The sequence below is a fragment of the Oncorhynchus nerka genome, linkage group LG21, assembly GCF_034236695.1.
Source record: "Oncorhynchus nerka isolate Pitt River linkage group LG21, Oner_Uvic_2.0, whole genome shotgun sequence".
Classification (NCBI taxonomy): Eukaryota; Metazoa; Chordata; class Actinopteri; order Salmoniformes; family Salmonidae; genus Oncorhynchus; species Oncorhynchus nerka.
The window spans coordinates 34,929,424-34,945,841 of NC_088416.1; the positions used below are offsets into that span (position 1 = coordinate 34,929,424).

The 16,418-nt window shown below is 41.5% G+C and overlaps 2 pseudogenes; one reads left to right on the forward strand and one right to left on the reverse strand.

The window, feature by feature from the left end:
- The first annotated feature begins 6,033 nt into the window (after window positions 1-6,033).
- Window positions 6,034-13,740, forward strand: LOC115103514 (uncharacterized; annotated as a pseudogene).
- A 298-nt stretch (window positions 13,741-14,038) lies between these two features.
- On the reverse strand, window positions 14,039-16,093 carry LOC115103515 (uncharacterized; annotated as a pseudogene).
- Between the last annotated feature and the right edge of the window lie 325 nt (window positions 16,094-16,418).

Sequence of the window (16,418 nt, forward strand, 5' to 3'; positions counted from 1 at the left end):
CTAGTGTTTCATTTGTTAAAGTGGCCAATGATTTAAAGTATGTATGTAGGCTGCTGCCTCTCTGTGCTAGTGATGGATATTTAACAGTCTGATGGCTTTGAGATAGAAGCTGTTTTTCAGTTTTTCTGTTCCAGCTTTGATGCACCTGTACTGACCTCGTCTTCTGGATGATAATGGGGTGAACAGGCAGTGGCTTGGGTGGATGTTGTACTTGATGATCTTTTTGGCCTTCCTGTGACATCTGGTGGTGTAGGTGTCCTGGAGGGCAGGTAGTTTGCTCCCGGTGATGCGTTGTGCAGACCGCACCATACCAGGCGGTGATGCAGCCCGACAGGATGCTCTCAATTGTGCATCTGTAAAAGTTTGTGGTGGAGTGGTGACAAGCCAAATTTCTTCAGCCTCCTGAGGCTGAAGAGGTGCTGTTGAGCCTTCTTCACCACACTGTCTGTGTTGGTGGACCATTGCAGTTTGTCAATGATATGTACACCGAGGAACATTCCACCTTCTCCACCTCTGTCCCGTCAATGTGGATAGGGGGTGCTCCCTCTGCTGTTTCCTGAAGTCCACGACCATCCCTTTCGTTTTGTTGATGTTGAGTGAGAGGTTATTTTCCTGACAACACACTCCCAGAGCCCTCACCTCCTCCCTGTAGGCTGTCTCATTGCTGTTGGTAATCAAGCCTACTGCTGTTGTGTCGTCTGGAGGCGTGCATGGCCACACAGTCATGGGTGAACAGGGAGACACAGATGCTCATGCTTGTTGAGTATTATAGGCAAGTTGTTCAATTCGCAGTAACCGGCTCTTGTCCTCATGCTGTCGCTGGTGGAGAACAGCAGGCAGGGGAAAGCGGTAGAGTTGGCTGCTTCATTGATACCACTCAGATTGAAAGGATCTTGTTATTTTCTGTCCCTTCCTTTTATGTAGGTCCCTAAGTTCAGGTGTTGGTCAACTATCCTTCATCGCTAGAAAATACAACTTTGAAAACTGTTTCATATGCAACATGTAAGCCATCCTGATCAGCTTACTTTAACTAGAAGTAAAACGAACTTCACCGCCTGGCAGATGACGTGGGAAGTCCATAGGCAGGAGCGAGCTCAGCCTATCCCAATACTTCTTCACCCCAATATGTATTCACATTTATTATTTTAACATTATAACAGTCAAATGTTATCATGCATAAAAAAATCATGAAGAGGACAAGATTATTATTGATAAAAAATGTATTTATTTATCATTACAGGTATGTTTTCATTCATTTTCACAGGCACTGCCAACCCTGCCAAACCTGACCGCACGTCGTGGATGTTCCCTATAGGGGGCTTATTGGAGCTGTCATTTGTTACTGAGACTTGTAAAAGTGTGCTTTAAACATAGTAGGCTGCATTTGTTGATTGCTTTGCATTGCCTAAAAATAAGATTATTTGAAAACAAAGGTCTAGTTATGGCAGTAGCAGAGCCAGAAATTCGTTGGTGAGCCACCAGAAATTTGTGTGGGCCCCAAAAAACATTTAAAAAAAAAAAGACAACAGCTCAACTTCATGCAATTCAACACATTTAGCCATTGGGGCAAATAGAAAAATGTGCTGTTTTGAAGCACATTTCCTACAATTCACACATTTTGCCATGGGGCAGAGAGGAAAATGTGAAGTCTTGTAGCTAATCTCATGCTATTCTACACATTCTAATTCAAGCTAAATTATACATGTGTTGACTGTGATAAAGGCACTGGATTATGAGCTGTCTTGTTTGATAAATGAAAAATATAAGTAGTCAGTGGCATGGTGCATATAAACATAGTGACATTTGCCTCAATGCTGTCATATTTGTGGTTTATTGCGTCTTATTGGGTGTGTGGCTTTCATCCACCCATCCCATGAGAGTGAATGTCCTTCCAGTTTATCTGAATGTCATTCCAGTGCACTGCTTGCTATGAATTGTATCTGATGGTGATTCCATATTTAGGTTAAAAGACAAATAATGTCCCGTTTGGAACACTGACAAGTAGAGAGCAACATTTTCTATTTATTTTTTGCTCAATCCACACTTTTTTGAAAGACGTTAATCAAATACAACCACCGACTGTTTCCTTATTGAGATTCAATTTGTACATGAACATTTGCGCTGAGTTGCCATCTTAGAGCAACAAAAATGAGCAAACAGTCAGTAGTTGTAATTGATTAATGTTTTTCAAAAAAGTGTGGATTTCAGCAATCAAAGAAAGGCACGAAACTACAGAGGACAAGCAGGTACAAGGTTGACATTTCATAATTTAAAAAAACGTTTTTATATTGTCATTTTGCAAATTGATGTAGTCATAGCTAGGTTCCACAAAGCCTGGTCTTTACTCCTCTCAGTTGATGAAATTCATCAGAAACTTCCTTCACCGTGGAGTTTAGCCTGCTAAGGAACAATCAACTCCATTATCTTAATCTTATATCGAGAAGTAGTAGTTGAGTTTTGATAACTGGTCACTCGATTTGCTAGCAACAACATTGAGTCAGGCTTACCTGTACCTGTTTGTCCTGTACAACTTTTTCTAATTTGTGTTGCTCAAGCGGAGACATATCAGCCTTGACATAAGACTACTAACAACTGAGATGATATTGGCACATGTGCATTCACGCTGAGTTGAGCAACACAAATGAGGGACAAACTTGGTTGTAATCTATCAAATTTCACCAACCCGTTGAAGGACCCCTGTTGTACAAGCCAAACATAGGTACAGGTAAGCATTTTCAAAATTTACATTTTTACAAGTATTGATTTACTTATTGTGACTCAATCTTGATGCTAGCAAATCGCACGACCAGTTATCAAACCTCCACTCCACCCTGATATAAGAGAACAGTTGAGCATTCTTCAGCAAAATTGGGTAAGGGTTATGGTTCAGGTTGGGTTAGGTTAGGTAAGATTTAGGTAGTGATGTCCCAGGGATGAACGGAGGAACATGGAGGAACATGTGTAGAACTGTGTAGGCCTCAATTGCGGCCAGCAGATCAAACAAACAACTAAAATTAACGAATCACTTAGAAAAACAAATCCTGACTTTTGAGTCATTAAATAGTTGTTCAAAAATAACAAATCGTTTGCGAACTACAAGTCAGACTCCGAAGATGACAAAGACACCAAAGATACTGTGAGGAAATGCTAATAATTATTCATGCATTTTTACAGTAGGCCTATTTTGTTTAAGTGGTAACCATCTTTACCAGTCATGTCCTTTGCCTTTATTTATCCGTACATTTATTTTCATCAAGTTACTAAACTGTGTCAAAGAGGGACAACATGAAATCCAAAATGATCAACAATAAGCTGCGCATGACTCGGACTTGGAACTCATAGGCCTACTAGTCAGTGAGTTACAAAATATATAAGGTTTTACTTTAAGGTTACTCGAAGGTGTCAACAGGAACATGACTCAAATGTGTAGGCTACGTGCATTATGAATTTGATCTCCTTAGAGGGCCTACATCAGTCACCCTTGTACAAGGATAGATTCGGGTATGCCTAGGCCTACACTGTGATGGATCGTAAGAAACCCTCTGTCTGCATTCAATTTTTTACAAAGTCACTCGTTTTAGCAATAAAGTGATATTTAAAAGATGTGGACACTGTTGTAAGGGACTGTAATAGAAGTATGGATTGTGTCGTGTCTTTGGCTATACCGGATTAAGTGATATGACATGCTATTCTATAAAATAATTTATCTGTAATTAATATTACCTGATTAAGCTAATCAGGTAAATGCAATTAACTAGAAGGTCGGGGCACCACTAAATAATGTTTATAGAGCTTCCGAATAAACTCTTAAAGACCTAGTAATCTTTTACATCAGTAGCAGTCAATATTTAATCATCACTTTATTCAGTCTCATCTGAAAGTTGTAAATTCTTGGTTATCTTCACGAACACTGGCTAACAAGTTGAATCAGCAATACAAAATGTGGTTTAATTATTTATTTACTAAATACCTAAACAATCACACAGAATTACATCTACACAGAATGGATCATACATTGATTACAAATTATGTCATAAAGGAAAACGTCCCTAGCGGACGGAACAGATATGACGGCTGGTTACACAAAGAAACGGGGTTGGGTTTTGAATGAAAGAGCGGAAAAACTGAGGAACAAAAATACTTTTTGTCTCTATCTTGCCGTAGGCAGCTGTGCTATCGTAAATACAGTATCTCATGCATTCTAAATAACCGCCCATTTGAAAAAGGAAAATGCAATAAATATTTACTCCGAGTTCCGCTTCAGTAGATTGGTCGTAGATAGAAGGCGGGGTGGTCCAGCATGGATCTCTGGTCCTCTGAAGAATGTCTAGTGGTAAACTGGAGCGTGGTAGAATGAATACTCTGTCCATCCTCTCCTAGCCCACGTTTAGCGGGCGGAGAGGGTATCGCTTCTTTAGTGAATAAGAGTTCAAAGTTCATACCAAGTTGCCATACTTTTAAGCTTATGCTATATTCTGGCTGGTATAGTCAAAATTCATCCTGATCGTCATCTTCACGTTGAAATTCGATGCTAATTTCATTACGTTCTTGTCGTTCAGCTCACGCTGAGGTTGGCTTAGTTCTTTAGGTGATCTTTGTCCTTTCAACGTGGGGACCGCAAGTCCGCACGTCCTTGGAACAGGAAGTCGAGTTTTCGTCAACGGGTTTATATAGTGGTGAAAGAAGGGCGTGTTTCATAGTTTACAACCAAAGTCTGTTCACTTGGGCGGGGCCTCTGAGTGCGCAGAGTTTCTCTATGACAAACCGTTCTCTCATTTAAGAAGCTAAAATGACATTTCCTCTTTTCACAAATAGTTTCATATTTAAACATTTAAATTGCACAACAATTCCATGTGAATCTGATAACTAGAATGTGTTGATTTTCCAAGATACAGTTTATGTCATCCTGTCATTAGTAATAATTTCTCAGACGCCAACTGGTTTGACATCATATTCATTAAGTACCAACGCATATTTTCAACTGGTTGGAATGCCGAAATAGGGTTCCATTTCCCACCTTTTGATGTTCCCAGACTCTCTATGTTAACAAAGGGACTTTCAGTAGTCACATCGGTAGTGTAGAGAGAGGAAAAAGGGGAAAGGTATTTATGGGGGTCATAAACACCGATACCGATAACAATTATTGGAGGACCAAAAAAAGCCGATACCGATTAATCGGACGATTTTTATATATATATTTGTAATCATGACAATTACAACAATACTGAATGAACAATTAAACTTTTTTTTTAGAATATACATAAATAAAATCAATTTAGTCTCAAATAAATAATGAAACATGTTCAAATGGTTTAAAAAATGCAAAAAAAAAATGAAGTTGGCTGTCTTTGTTAGGAAGAAATGGTCTTCACACAGTTCGCAACGAACCAGGCGGCCCAAACTGCTGCATATACCCTGACTCTGTTGCACAGAATGCAAGAGAAGTGACACTATTTCCTAGTTAAAATAAATTCATGTTAGCAGGCAATATTAACTAAATATGCATGTTTAAAAATATATACTTGTGTATTGATTTTAAGAAAGGCATTGATATTTATTGTTAGGTACACATTGGTGCAACGACAGTGCTTTTTGAGTAAATGCACTTGTTTAATCACCCGTTTGGCGAAGTAGGCTGTGATTCAATGATAAATTAACAGGCACCGCATCGATTATATGCAACGCAGGTCAAGCTAGATAAACTAGTAATATCATCAACCATGTGTAGTTAACTAGTAATTATGTTAAGATAGTTTTTTATAAGATAAGTTTAATTCTAGCTAGCACCTTACCTTGGCTCCTTGCTGCACTCACATAACAGGTAGTCAGCCTGTCACGCAGTCTCCTCGTGGAGGGCAATGTAATCGGCCATAATCGGTGTCCAAAAATGCAGATTACCGATTGTTATGAAAACTTGAAATCCGATTAGTCAGTCGACCTCTAGTGGACACGCCTTCAAATGAGTGGATTCTGCTATTTCAGCCACACCCGTTGCTGACCGGTGTATAAAATTGTTAGTCAGGAGATCATTAAATGGGATTCCATGGTCGAGCAGCCGGACACAAGCCTAAGATCTTCATGCACAATGCCAAGAGTTGGCTGGAGTGATGTAAAGCTTGCCACCATTGGACTCTGGAACAGTGGAAACGTGTTCTCTAGAGTGACGAATCACGCTTTGCCATCTGGCAGGTCGACGGACAAATCTGAGTTTGGCGGATGCCAGGAGAACATTTACATTTAACATTTAAGTCATTTAGCAGACGCTCTTATCCAGAGCGACAATGCATAGTGCCAACTGTAAAGTTTGGTGGAGAAGGAATGATGGTTTGGGGCTGTTTTTCATGGTTCATGTCCCCATGGTTCCAGTGAAGGGAAATTTTAACGCTACAGCATACAATGACATTTCAGATCAGTTTGTGCTTCCACCTTTGTGGCAACAGTTTTGGGAAGGCCCTTTCCTGTTTCAGCATAACAATATCCTTTTGCACAAAGCGAGGTCCACACAGAAATGGTTTGTCGAGATCAGTGTGGAAGAACTTGACTGGCCTTCACAGAGCCCTGACCTCAACCCAATCGAACACCTTTGGGATGAATTGGAACTCCAACTGCGAGCCAGGTGTAATTGCCCAACATAAGTGCCCAACCTCACTAATGCTCTGGTGGCTGAATGGAAGTCCCTGCAGCAATGTTCCAACATCTAGTGGAAAGGCTTCCCATAAGAGTGGAGGCTGCTTTGGCAGCAAAGGGGAACACATACTTTTGGTGTCCACATACCTTTGTCCATGTAGTGTGAGGTCCAGAAACACTGTGCTCCTGACATTGACAAAACTGTCAAACAAACAGGTATTGCAATGAATGAAATTCTTAAATAAAACATTATTTTATGAACTGATATGGAAAAATTCCTTGAGTCTGTGTTGCCATTAATAGCCCAAACTGGTGCACTCATTAGTGCAACAGCAATATAGTTTTTAGAAATGTAAATGTTTCTAGGCTACTTGGCACTTGTGGTAAATGAAGAAAGGTAGTTCGACGTGACAAGAGAGGAGCAGAGAGCTCGCACCATGTAAGGGATTTCCTCCTCTTCGTCTGAAGAGGAGAGAAGGATCGGAGGACCAATATGCAGCGTGGTAAGTGTCCATGGTTCTTTTAATAAGAAATACTTAACATGAACACAACTGAATACAAAAACAATAAACGTGGAATGAACGAAACCCAAAACAGTACCGTGTGGTGAAAAACACAGACACGGAAACAAACACCCACAAACAAACAGTGAAACCCAGGCTACCTAAGTATGATTCTCAATCAGAGACAACTAGTGACACCTGCCTCTGATTGAGAACCATACTAGGCCGAAACATAGAAATCCCCAAATCATAGAAAAACAAACATAGACTGCCCACCCCAACTCAATAAAGGTCAGAACGTGACACACCATCACGAATACCAGGTGATAATAATATTCTAAAAGGTTCTATTTTCATACAGAGAGCAAACGAGGGGGTTATTAGTCCAATACATCTCAGACACCCTCAGCCACATTCACACAGTGAATGAATTCTCTGACGGGCATTTCAAATGGACACTTCAGAGAGAGACAGAAGCAAAAATGATGAAAGACATCAAGAAAGAGGCCAACAGAATCAACCTGAAGTTTGACCATGTCACCATGTATGGAGCAGCCTGAGCCAGGTGACTGCAGACAGTAAGATTGAGGAGCAGGAGAATGACCTGGGGGCTGTAATGAAGGATACTGGGGGATGGAGAAGCTGGACTATTTCGTAGATGCGGTGGAGTGTCTGGCGGTCACCTGTCTGTGTTTGAGGAGAACAGGTTCCTCTGTCTGCCTCAGGGGATGGGCCCTGCCAGTGTTCAGGCTGTTATCATCTTTCTTCAGAGCTCGTGCTGCTAGGTGACCTATACTGGGACATGCTTAACACCCCGGCCATCCTACAATCTAAGCTTGATGCCCTCAATCTCACACAAATTATCAATGAACCCACCAGGTACAATCCCAAATCCATAAACACGGGCATCCTCATAGATATCATCCTAATCAACTTGCCCTCCAAAATACACCTCTGCTGTTTTCAACCAAGATCTCAGCTATCACTGCCTCATCGCCTGAATCCGTAATGGGTCTGCGGTCAAACGACCACCCCTCATCACTGTCAAACACTCCCTAAAACACTTCAGCGAGCAGACCTTTCTAATCGACCTGGCCCGGGTATCCTGGAAGGATATTGACATCATTCTGTCAGTAGAGGATGCCTGGTCATTTTTTAAAAGTGCATTCCTCATCATCTTAAATAAGCATGCCCCTTTCAAAGAATTTAGAACCAGGAACAGATATAGCCCTTGGTTCTCTCCAGACCTGACTGCCCTTGACCAACACAAAAAGATCCTGTGGTGTTCTGCATTAGAATCGAATAGCCCCCGTGATATGCAACTTTTCAGGGAAGTCAGGAACCAATTTACACAGGCAGTTCGGAAAGCTAAGGCTAGCTTTTTCAAGCAGAAATTTGCCAAAACTGTTGCAACCCCTATTACTACAACCCCTATGTCTCAGCCTCCAGTATTTATGCTGCAGTAGTTTATGTGTCGGGGGGCTAGGGTCCATTTGTTATATCTGGAGTACTTCTCCTCTTATCCGGTGTCCTGTGTGAATTTAAGTATGCTCTCTCTAATTCTCTCTTTCTTTCTCTCTCTCGGAGGACCTGAGCCCTAGGACCATGCCTCAGGACTACCTGGCATGATGACTCCTTGCTGTCCCCAGTCCACCTGGCCGTGCTGCTGCTCCAGTTTCAACTGTTCTGCCTGTGATTATTATTATTTGACCATGCTGGTCATTTATGAACATTTGAACATCTTGGCCATGTTCTGTTATAATCTCCACCCAGCACAGCCAGAAGAGGACTGGCCACCCCTCATAGCCTGGTTCCTCTCTAGGTTTCTTCCTAGGTTTTGGCCTTTCTAGGGAGTTTTTCCTAGCCACCGTGCTTCTACACCTGCATTGCTTGCTGTTTGGGGTTTTAGGCTGGGTTTCTGTACAGCACTTTGAGATATCAGCTGATGTACGAAGGGCTATATAAATGAATTTGATTTGATTCAACCGATCACTGCCCGCACTTGCCCGCCCGTCCACCATCACTACTCTGGACGGTTCTGACTTAGAATATGTGGACAACTACAAATACCTAGGTGTCTGGTTAGACTGTAAACTCTCCTTCCAGACTCACATTAAGCATCTCCAATCCAAAATTAAATCTAGAATCGGCTTCTTATTCCGCAACAAAGCATCCTTCACTCATGCTGCCAAACATACCCTCGTAAAACTGACCATCCTACCGATCCTCGACTTCGGCGATGTCATTTATAAAATAGCCTCCAACACTCTACTCAGCAAATTGGATGCAGTCTATCACAGCGCCATCCGTTTTGTTACCAAAGCCCCATATACTACCCACCACTGCGACCTGTACGCTCTCGTTGGCTGGCCCTTGCTTCATATCCGTTGCCAAACCTACTGGCTCCAGGTCATCTACAAGTCTTTGCTAGGTAAAAGGCGTGGCTTTACCTAGCAAAGATTGTAGATGACCTGGAGCCACTGGTCACCATACCAGCACCCACCCGTAGCATGCGCTCCAGCAGGTATATCTCACTGGTCACCCCCAAAGCCAATTCCTCCTTTGGCTGCCTTTCCTTCCAGTTCTCTGCTGCTAATGACTGGAACGAACTGCAAAAATCACTGAAGCTGGATACTTATATCTCCCTCTCTAGCTTTAAGCACCAGCTGTCAGAGCAGCTCACAGATCACTGCACCTGTACATAGCCCATCTGTAAATAGCCCTTCCAACTACCTCATCCCCATACTGTATTTATTTATTTATCTTGCTCCTTGGCACCCCAGTATCTCTACACATTCATCTTCTGCACAATCTACCATTCCAGTGTTTAATAATAATAATAATAATAATTGTAATTATTTCACCACCATGGTCTATTTATTGCCATACCTCCCTTATTTGACCTAATTTGCACTCACTGTATATAGACTTTATTTTCTTGACTGTATGTTTGTTTATCCCATGTGTAAACTCTGTGTTGTTGTATGTGTCGAACTGCTGTGCTTTATCTTGGCCAGGTCGCAGTTGTAAATGAGAAGTTGTTCTCAACTAGCCTACCTGGTTAAATAAAGGTGAAATAAAAATAATACAATTGCTGCCAGAATGACCTGCCCTCCCCTCATCTATTTTAAGAGGGATGCGAAGCCCTTCTTTATAACCAGCCTCCTCAATGTAGAAGTACTGGCCTTCTAGGTGAACAGTTGCATACAGATCAGCCAGGAGCTTTGTGGCAGGATAGAAGAAAGGTAAGTGGAATGCCCATCACAATCCACCTCTGTAGCTTGCCTAGTAGGCCATAGAGTGGTGAGGAGGAGTCTACCGTGTCTGGAAGCAACTTCGCTATTCATTATCTGGATTCAGGCTAACTCAAAACATAGTTTTAAGCTTTGTCTGACTATTTACAGTCACCGCTGATTTTCGGGTCATGTTGATTCGCTCTCCTTAAATATTTGTCATCTGATGTATTCGTTTCAGTCTCTGAATTGTTTAGCCAAAAAGTTTCATGGAAGATGTGGAGAGTCTCCAGGAGTCTCTGGATGATGTGGCTAGAAAGGAGGCGCTCTTGGGGCAGAGAGGGTTGAATGTCTTGGTTGGAACAGGGAAGGCTATTGGCACTTCTGGGGCCATCTGAAAAGGTATCGACTCCATAGTGGACTGTGGCTCTGGTTTGAAGGCAGTGAAGGCCTTTACAAATGAAGATCTGATCACCAGCACTGGTAAATTGGCGTGCCAGGACGGCAAAGCTCTTTCTATCCCTGCCAATGTCTTATTCATTGGCCTGGATGTCGTCTTTATCTGTAAAGACAGAATTAGCCTGGCAAAAGGCAGCAAGAGTGAGAGATCCTAGCTCATCCTTGCACTGTGGCGCACAGAGCTGGACTCCTGCCAGAGGATCCATGACACGCTGTGTAGAGGTCTATTAATGTTCCAGAAGAGTCAGAGAATCCTGGTACACCCATTTGACCATTTGGATGAAATGCTGAGAGTAAATAAGTCTGAGCTCTATTCAATCTGTATTGCTGAAAAGTTACAGATTACGCAATAGAAATGTAAAGAATTTCCCATTGAGCCGATATATGCAACTTTTACTGTGAATGCAGTCTCCACTGCCTTTACATTTCAATCACGCTGTAACGCTGAACCTCCGCGATACGGATTGAATAGAGCCCTAGGATGAGTATAACATTGGCCAGTCTTTGAGGTCTTTGAAGAGGGGAGTTTGTGCCCCTGCAGAAGCAGTTTTCATCAATAATTCAGTATGTTAAAGCTGTTCATTTAAAATCAATTATACAATTTGATGTAAAGCAACAATTTTAAAAATGTATTGATTTACCAGATTGGTCTGTAATTCATTTAGGAAGATAATCCACTGGTTATTGGAAGTAAACTAATTCTCAATCCGACATTAAACAATAACAGTGATTGCATTATCCACAGCATAGTCATCCTATTGAATTATGATCCCTTGTAGTGATTTCCTTTTTATGTACTACTGGAAATGGTCTGCATGTCATCTTTAAGCCGTCTCTGGGATTTACTTTTGAAATGCTATATGTATCAGTAGAAACTGAAAGCTTTGTTTGGTGTTACAGGTATGATTTCAAGGCCACTCAGAGTGACAATATACTGTATGTTATGGTGGACCACCAGGTAAAGGAAGTAATACTTAATACCGCTTCTCCGACTTAGCAGGGTATCTTCTAGTTCTCTATATTTCAGAAAATGTTCTTGGGAATTGTGTATTAATCCTGCCTTTTGATAATAAAGACAACTTGATCGACAACCTATTTTCAGTCTCTCATAGAGAGGGAAAGGGAGTAGAGGAAGCAAAGCCGAGGAGGATCTGAAAAGCTTTGAGAGGAAGCTAGCTTCCATATGAAGGATAGGGTAGCCTAGTGGTTAGAATGTTGGACTAGTAACCGGAACGTTCCAAGTTCAAATCCCCGAGCTGACAAGGTACAAATCTGTCGTTCTGCCCCTGAATAGGTAGTCAACTCACTGTTCCTAGGCTTTCATTGAAAATAAGAATTTGTTCTTAACTGACTTGCCTAGTAAAATAAAGAAATATGGAGCAAGAGACAGCTAGAGTAGGGAGGCCAGAAGAGAGATCACATACCCACTAGATTGAGAGATGTTGATAAATTAAAACCTATCAGCTCTCCACCAGACCACGTAATGAGCCAACAGTGACTATTTCCTCATAGTATTTTCTCATCATTAAAGGATCCAATTGCATTCTCATGTTTCCTAAATAGTTTTTTGTTGTTGTCTAGAAACCGTGTAAATACACTGCACTTAAACAACATTGTAATGTTTTTTAAACTGTACATATTTATCAACAATTGATAATGTACTCAATTAAATGTAAATGTACAAATGTAGCTAGCTACATGCTCTATGTGTGTGTTTCAACAGCATGTGTGGTGAACAGTTCAGATCCTACATCAGCCCCACCACACCTCATCTGGTCTGACCTCAGGATCATTGTCAGTCAGAGTTGTAAGACACAATAAAATATAAGAGGGAGATGAAGACTTTGCTGACTTCCTGATGACACACGCATAATGTGTATACTTACTGACATGTACTGTTTGTGAATGTGAATCATTATAATTGCTATTACCAAGCATTCCTGAAAACAGACCAATCAATCACAAACGGGCTCTGATTATCACAGGTACAATATGTGTATATAGCTGCCTTTGATTACCATGCCTGTTGACTGTTTCCAAGGCAACAGGGCATGGCACTGGCTGTAAAAAGCTATTGCTTCTCAGGCTGTCCTATGTGTGTCCTCCTGCTTTTGTTTCCTTGTATGCAACATTTTGAAAAGTGATTCCTTTTCCAGGACAAAGTCCAGAGATGAATGACATGGGCAAGGGATTTAACACTTTCTGTACATATAGGATTACAGATCGGGAACTCATGTTTTAGGATTATTTATAATCACCATTACAATAAGTTGTGTGGAAGCAGAACATATCAGGTGAAACATATGGAGTGTTCTTATTGTGTTCTGTTGTACAACATAATGCCTTTGTCTTCAAATCAAATCCAATTTTACTGGTCACATACACATGGTTAGCAGATGTTAATGCGAGTGTAGCGAAATGCTTGTGCTTCTAGTTCAGACTACGCAGTAATATCTAACAAGTAATCTAACAAATTCAGAACAACTACCTTATACACACAAATGTAAAGGGATGAATAAGAATATGTACATATAAATATATGGATGAGCGATGGCGTGCGGCATAAGCAAGATGCAGTAGATGGTGTAAAATACAGTAAATACATATGAGATGAGTAATGTAAACATTATTAAAGTGTCGTTATTTAAAGTGACTAGTGATACCTTTATTAAGTCCATTTATCAAAGTGGCCAGAGATTTGAGTCTGTATGTTGGCAGCAGCCTCTCAATGTTAGTGATGGCTGTTTAACAGTCCGATGGCCTTGAAATAGAAGCTGTTTTTCAGTCTCTCAGTCCCAGCTTTGATGCACCTGTACTGATCTCGCCTTCTAGATGATAGCGGTGTGAACAGGCAGTGGCTCGGGTGGTTGTTGTCCTTGATGATCTTTTTGGTCTTCCTGTGACATCAGGTGCTGTAGGTGTCCAACTGCACAGCCTTGCATTGAAGGCTGTGCAGTTGCCGTACCAGGCCGTGATACAGCCTGACATTTCTTGCTGTACACATGACATAATTTGCAAATAAATTCATAAAAAATCCTCAATGTGATTTTCTGGATTTTTTTCCCTCATTTTGTCTGTCATAGTTGAAGTGTATCTATGATGAAAATTACAGGCCTCTCTCATCTTTTTAAGTGGGAGAACTTGCACAATTGGTGGCTGACTAAATACTTTTTTGCCCCACTGTATTTCTTTAACTGACAAATAAAATCAATCAATCTAAATTGTGCAGTGGCCATTTGATGACTGGAGCGCCAACTTACCAGCGCTTGTGATCAGATCTTCGTTTCTAAGAACTTCTGCTGACTTAAAACCTGAGGAAAGGTCACCTAGGGAGTCAATGCATTTTCCGATGGTCAATGCATTTTCCGATGGTCCAATCACCTTCCCTGCTCCAACCATGTCCACCCTGCTCTGCCCCAGGATGGGCTCTATGTTCCTGGCCACATCCTCCAGACACTCCTGGAGACTCTCCACGTCCTCCATGAAATTCTGGAAGACTTTACTGGCTTTCTTCTCATGGATGCTATTGACCTTCATCTCTGTGATACCAGTAGTTAAACTGTTGACCCAACTGGTGACCCCCAGGCTGAACCCTGCAATGGTGAGAGCCAGTGACACCCCAGCAGTGACAGGGTTCAGAGCTAAGCCCATGATGAATAGGATCCCTCCAGCTGCCCCCACTGAGCTGCCTGCCACACTGGAGATCTTAGCCCCCAGCTTCATCCTGTCCAGCTACACAGCATTTTCACCCATCTCCGTCAGAGCTGGCTGAACCTACCAATGAAGCGCTGAGCAGCCTCTTGGAACAGGAACGTTAGTCTGAGGTGCTGGTCCATCCTGACGGAGGGGAAAGATATCTATTTACTGTTTTCCAATAGACTAGTTCTTGAATCTTGTTAAAAAATGTCAACATAAGTTTTAAGAGAAGAACCAAACCATGGCAGAATAACCTACCTGATCTCACTCAGCTGATTCAAATGTTGGAGCATATTTTGTATGGACTCTTCACTCACATCACCAAGGTTGACCACAGGGATGTCATTCCTCTTTTTCCAAAACATAATTTGACTGACTGAGCTACTGTAATAATTCATATTCATTTCAACATTAAATTATATTCATTACATTATTTTGTGGCATTTGAATTATATCACATAAGCCAAAGAACCTTGTCAAATGACATATCTGAGAAGGAGAAAAAAGAAAGGAAAATAATACAACTATGCTAATATAATATAAATGCTGATATTAAAACTGTGTGAGGGATCTTACCCAAGTTTACTCCCAGGCTGTTGTCTGATCTGTAATCTAGAAGGAAAGAATGGACATCAAGTGTTTGTAAAATGGTAATGAAGAACATGACAAGTTACTGTTGAAGAAATGGTGATAGGAGCTCCACTTACCCCTTCTCCATTATTTTACATAGATGCTGGCTGATTTGTGTGTATCTATCCAGCTGGAAGGCCAGCACCTCTACATTGAGGAGGCTGGGCATAAAGAAGGCCTTAGCATCCCTCTTAAAGTAAATGAGGAGAGGGCAGGATATTCTGGCAGCAGTGATGACAGCCTGAACACTGGCAGGGCTCGTCCCCTGAGGCAGACAGAAGAACCTGTTCTCCTCAAACACCAACAGACAGTTGACCGCCAGACACTCCACAGCATCCAGGAAGTAATCCAGCTTCTCCAGGCCTCCCAGAGTGTCCTTTAGTACAGCTCCCAGCTCCTTCTCCAGCTCCTCACGCCTACTGTCTGCAGTCCCCTGGGTCAGACCGCTCCATACGAACTCCCCAAACGCCTTGGCCTTGGTCTCAGAGTTACGGACATGGTCGAACTTAAGGTCAATTCTGTCTGCCCTCTGCTTGATGTCCCTCATCATTTCCAGTTCTGTCTCCCTCTGAAGGGCCCATTTGGAATGCCTGTCACAGAACTCCCTCACTGTGTGAATGTGGCTGAGGGTGTCTGAGATGTACTGGCCCAAGAGCTCCCTTGTTAACGCTGATCTGTATCAAAAGAGGGCCTCAGTTAGGAGCTTTACTATTGAATGCAGGATAATTAGTATATCAAATTACAAAGTAGTAGATTTAGAGTGCCTATCCAACTTTACACTTTTATTGAATGGCCTTTATTGAATTCCTTTGATTCTTTGTCAACACTGCCCTCTGTTGTCTATGTAAAGTAATCCATCAACACTCCTTTCTTTGCCACAGTAATTTATTGGCCCAGTTATTAATAGTCTCACCGTGACATGGCACTCTCCCTGCATTTTGACATTTCCCAGTTTGGTTGATATTGTTACTGAACTGAATTCTAATTGCCTTGGTCATGTCCATTAACTGTAGATCAAATAGTCAACAATCATGAAAAATTGAAGTATACGTTTCTCTTCTGAAATCATTTAGAATCAGGATTCATAGACATGGCATGGCTTACGTGGGCAAACATGTTTAGATACTTTTTGAAGAACAACATTTCATTTGTGTAAAAAAAAATGGATATATTAAACCTCACACACCTTGATAAAGACCCTACTGCACGCAGATAAAACTGAAATGTAGTCTCTTTAAATGGGTCAACATGCTTTGATTCGACTGGGGAA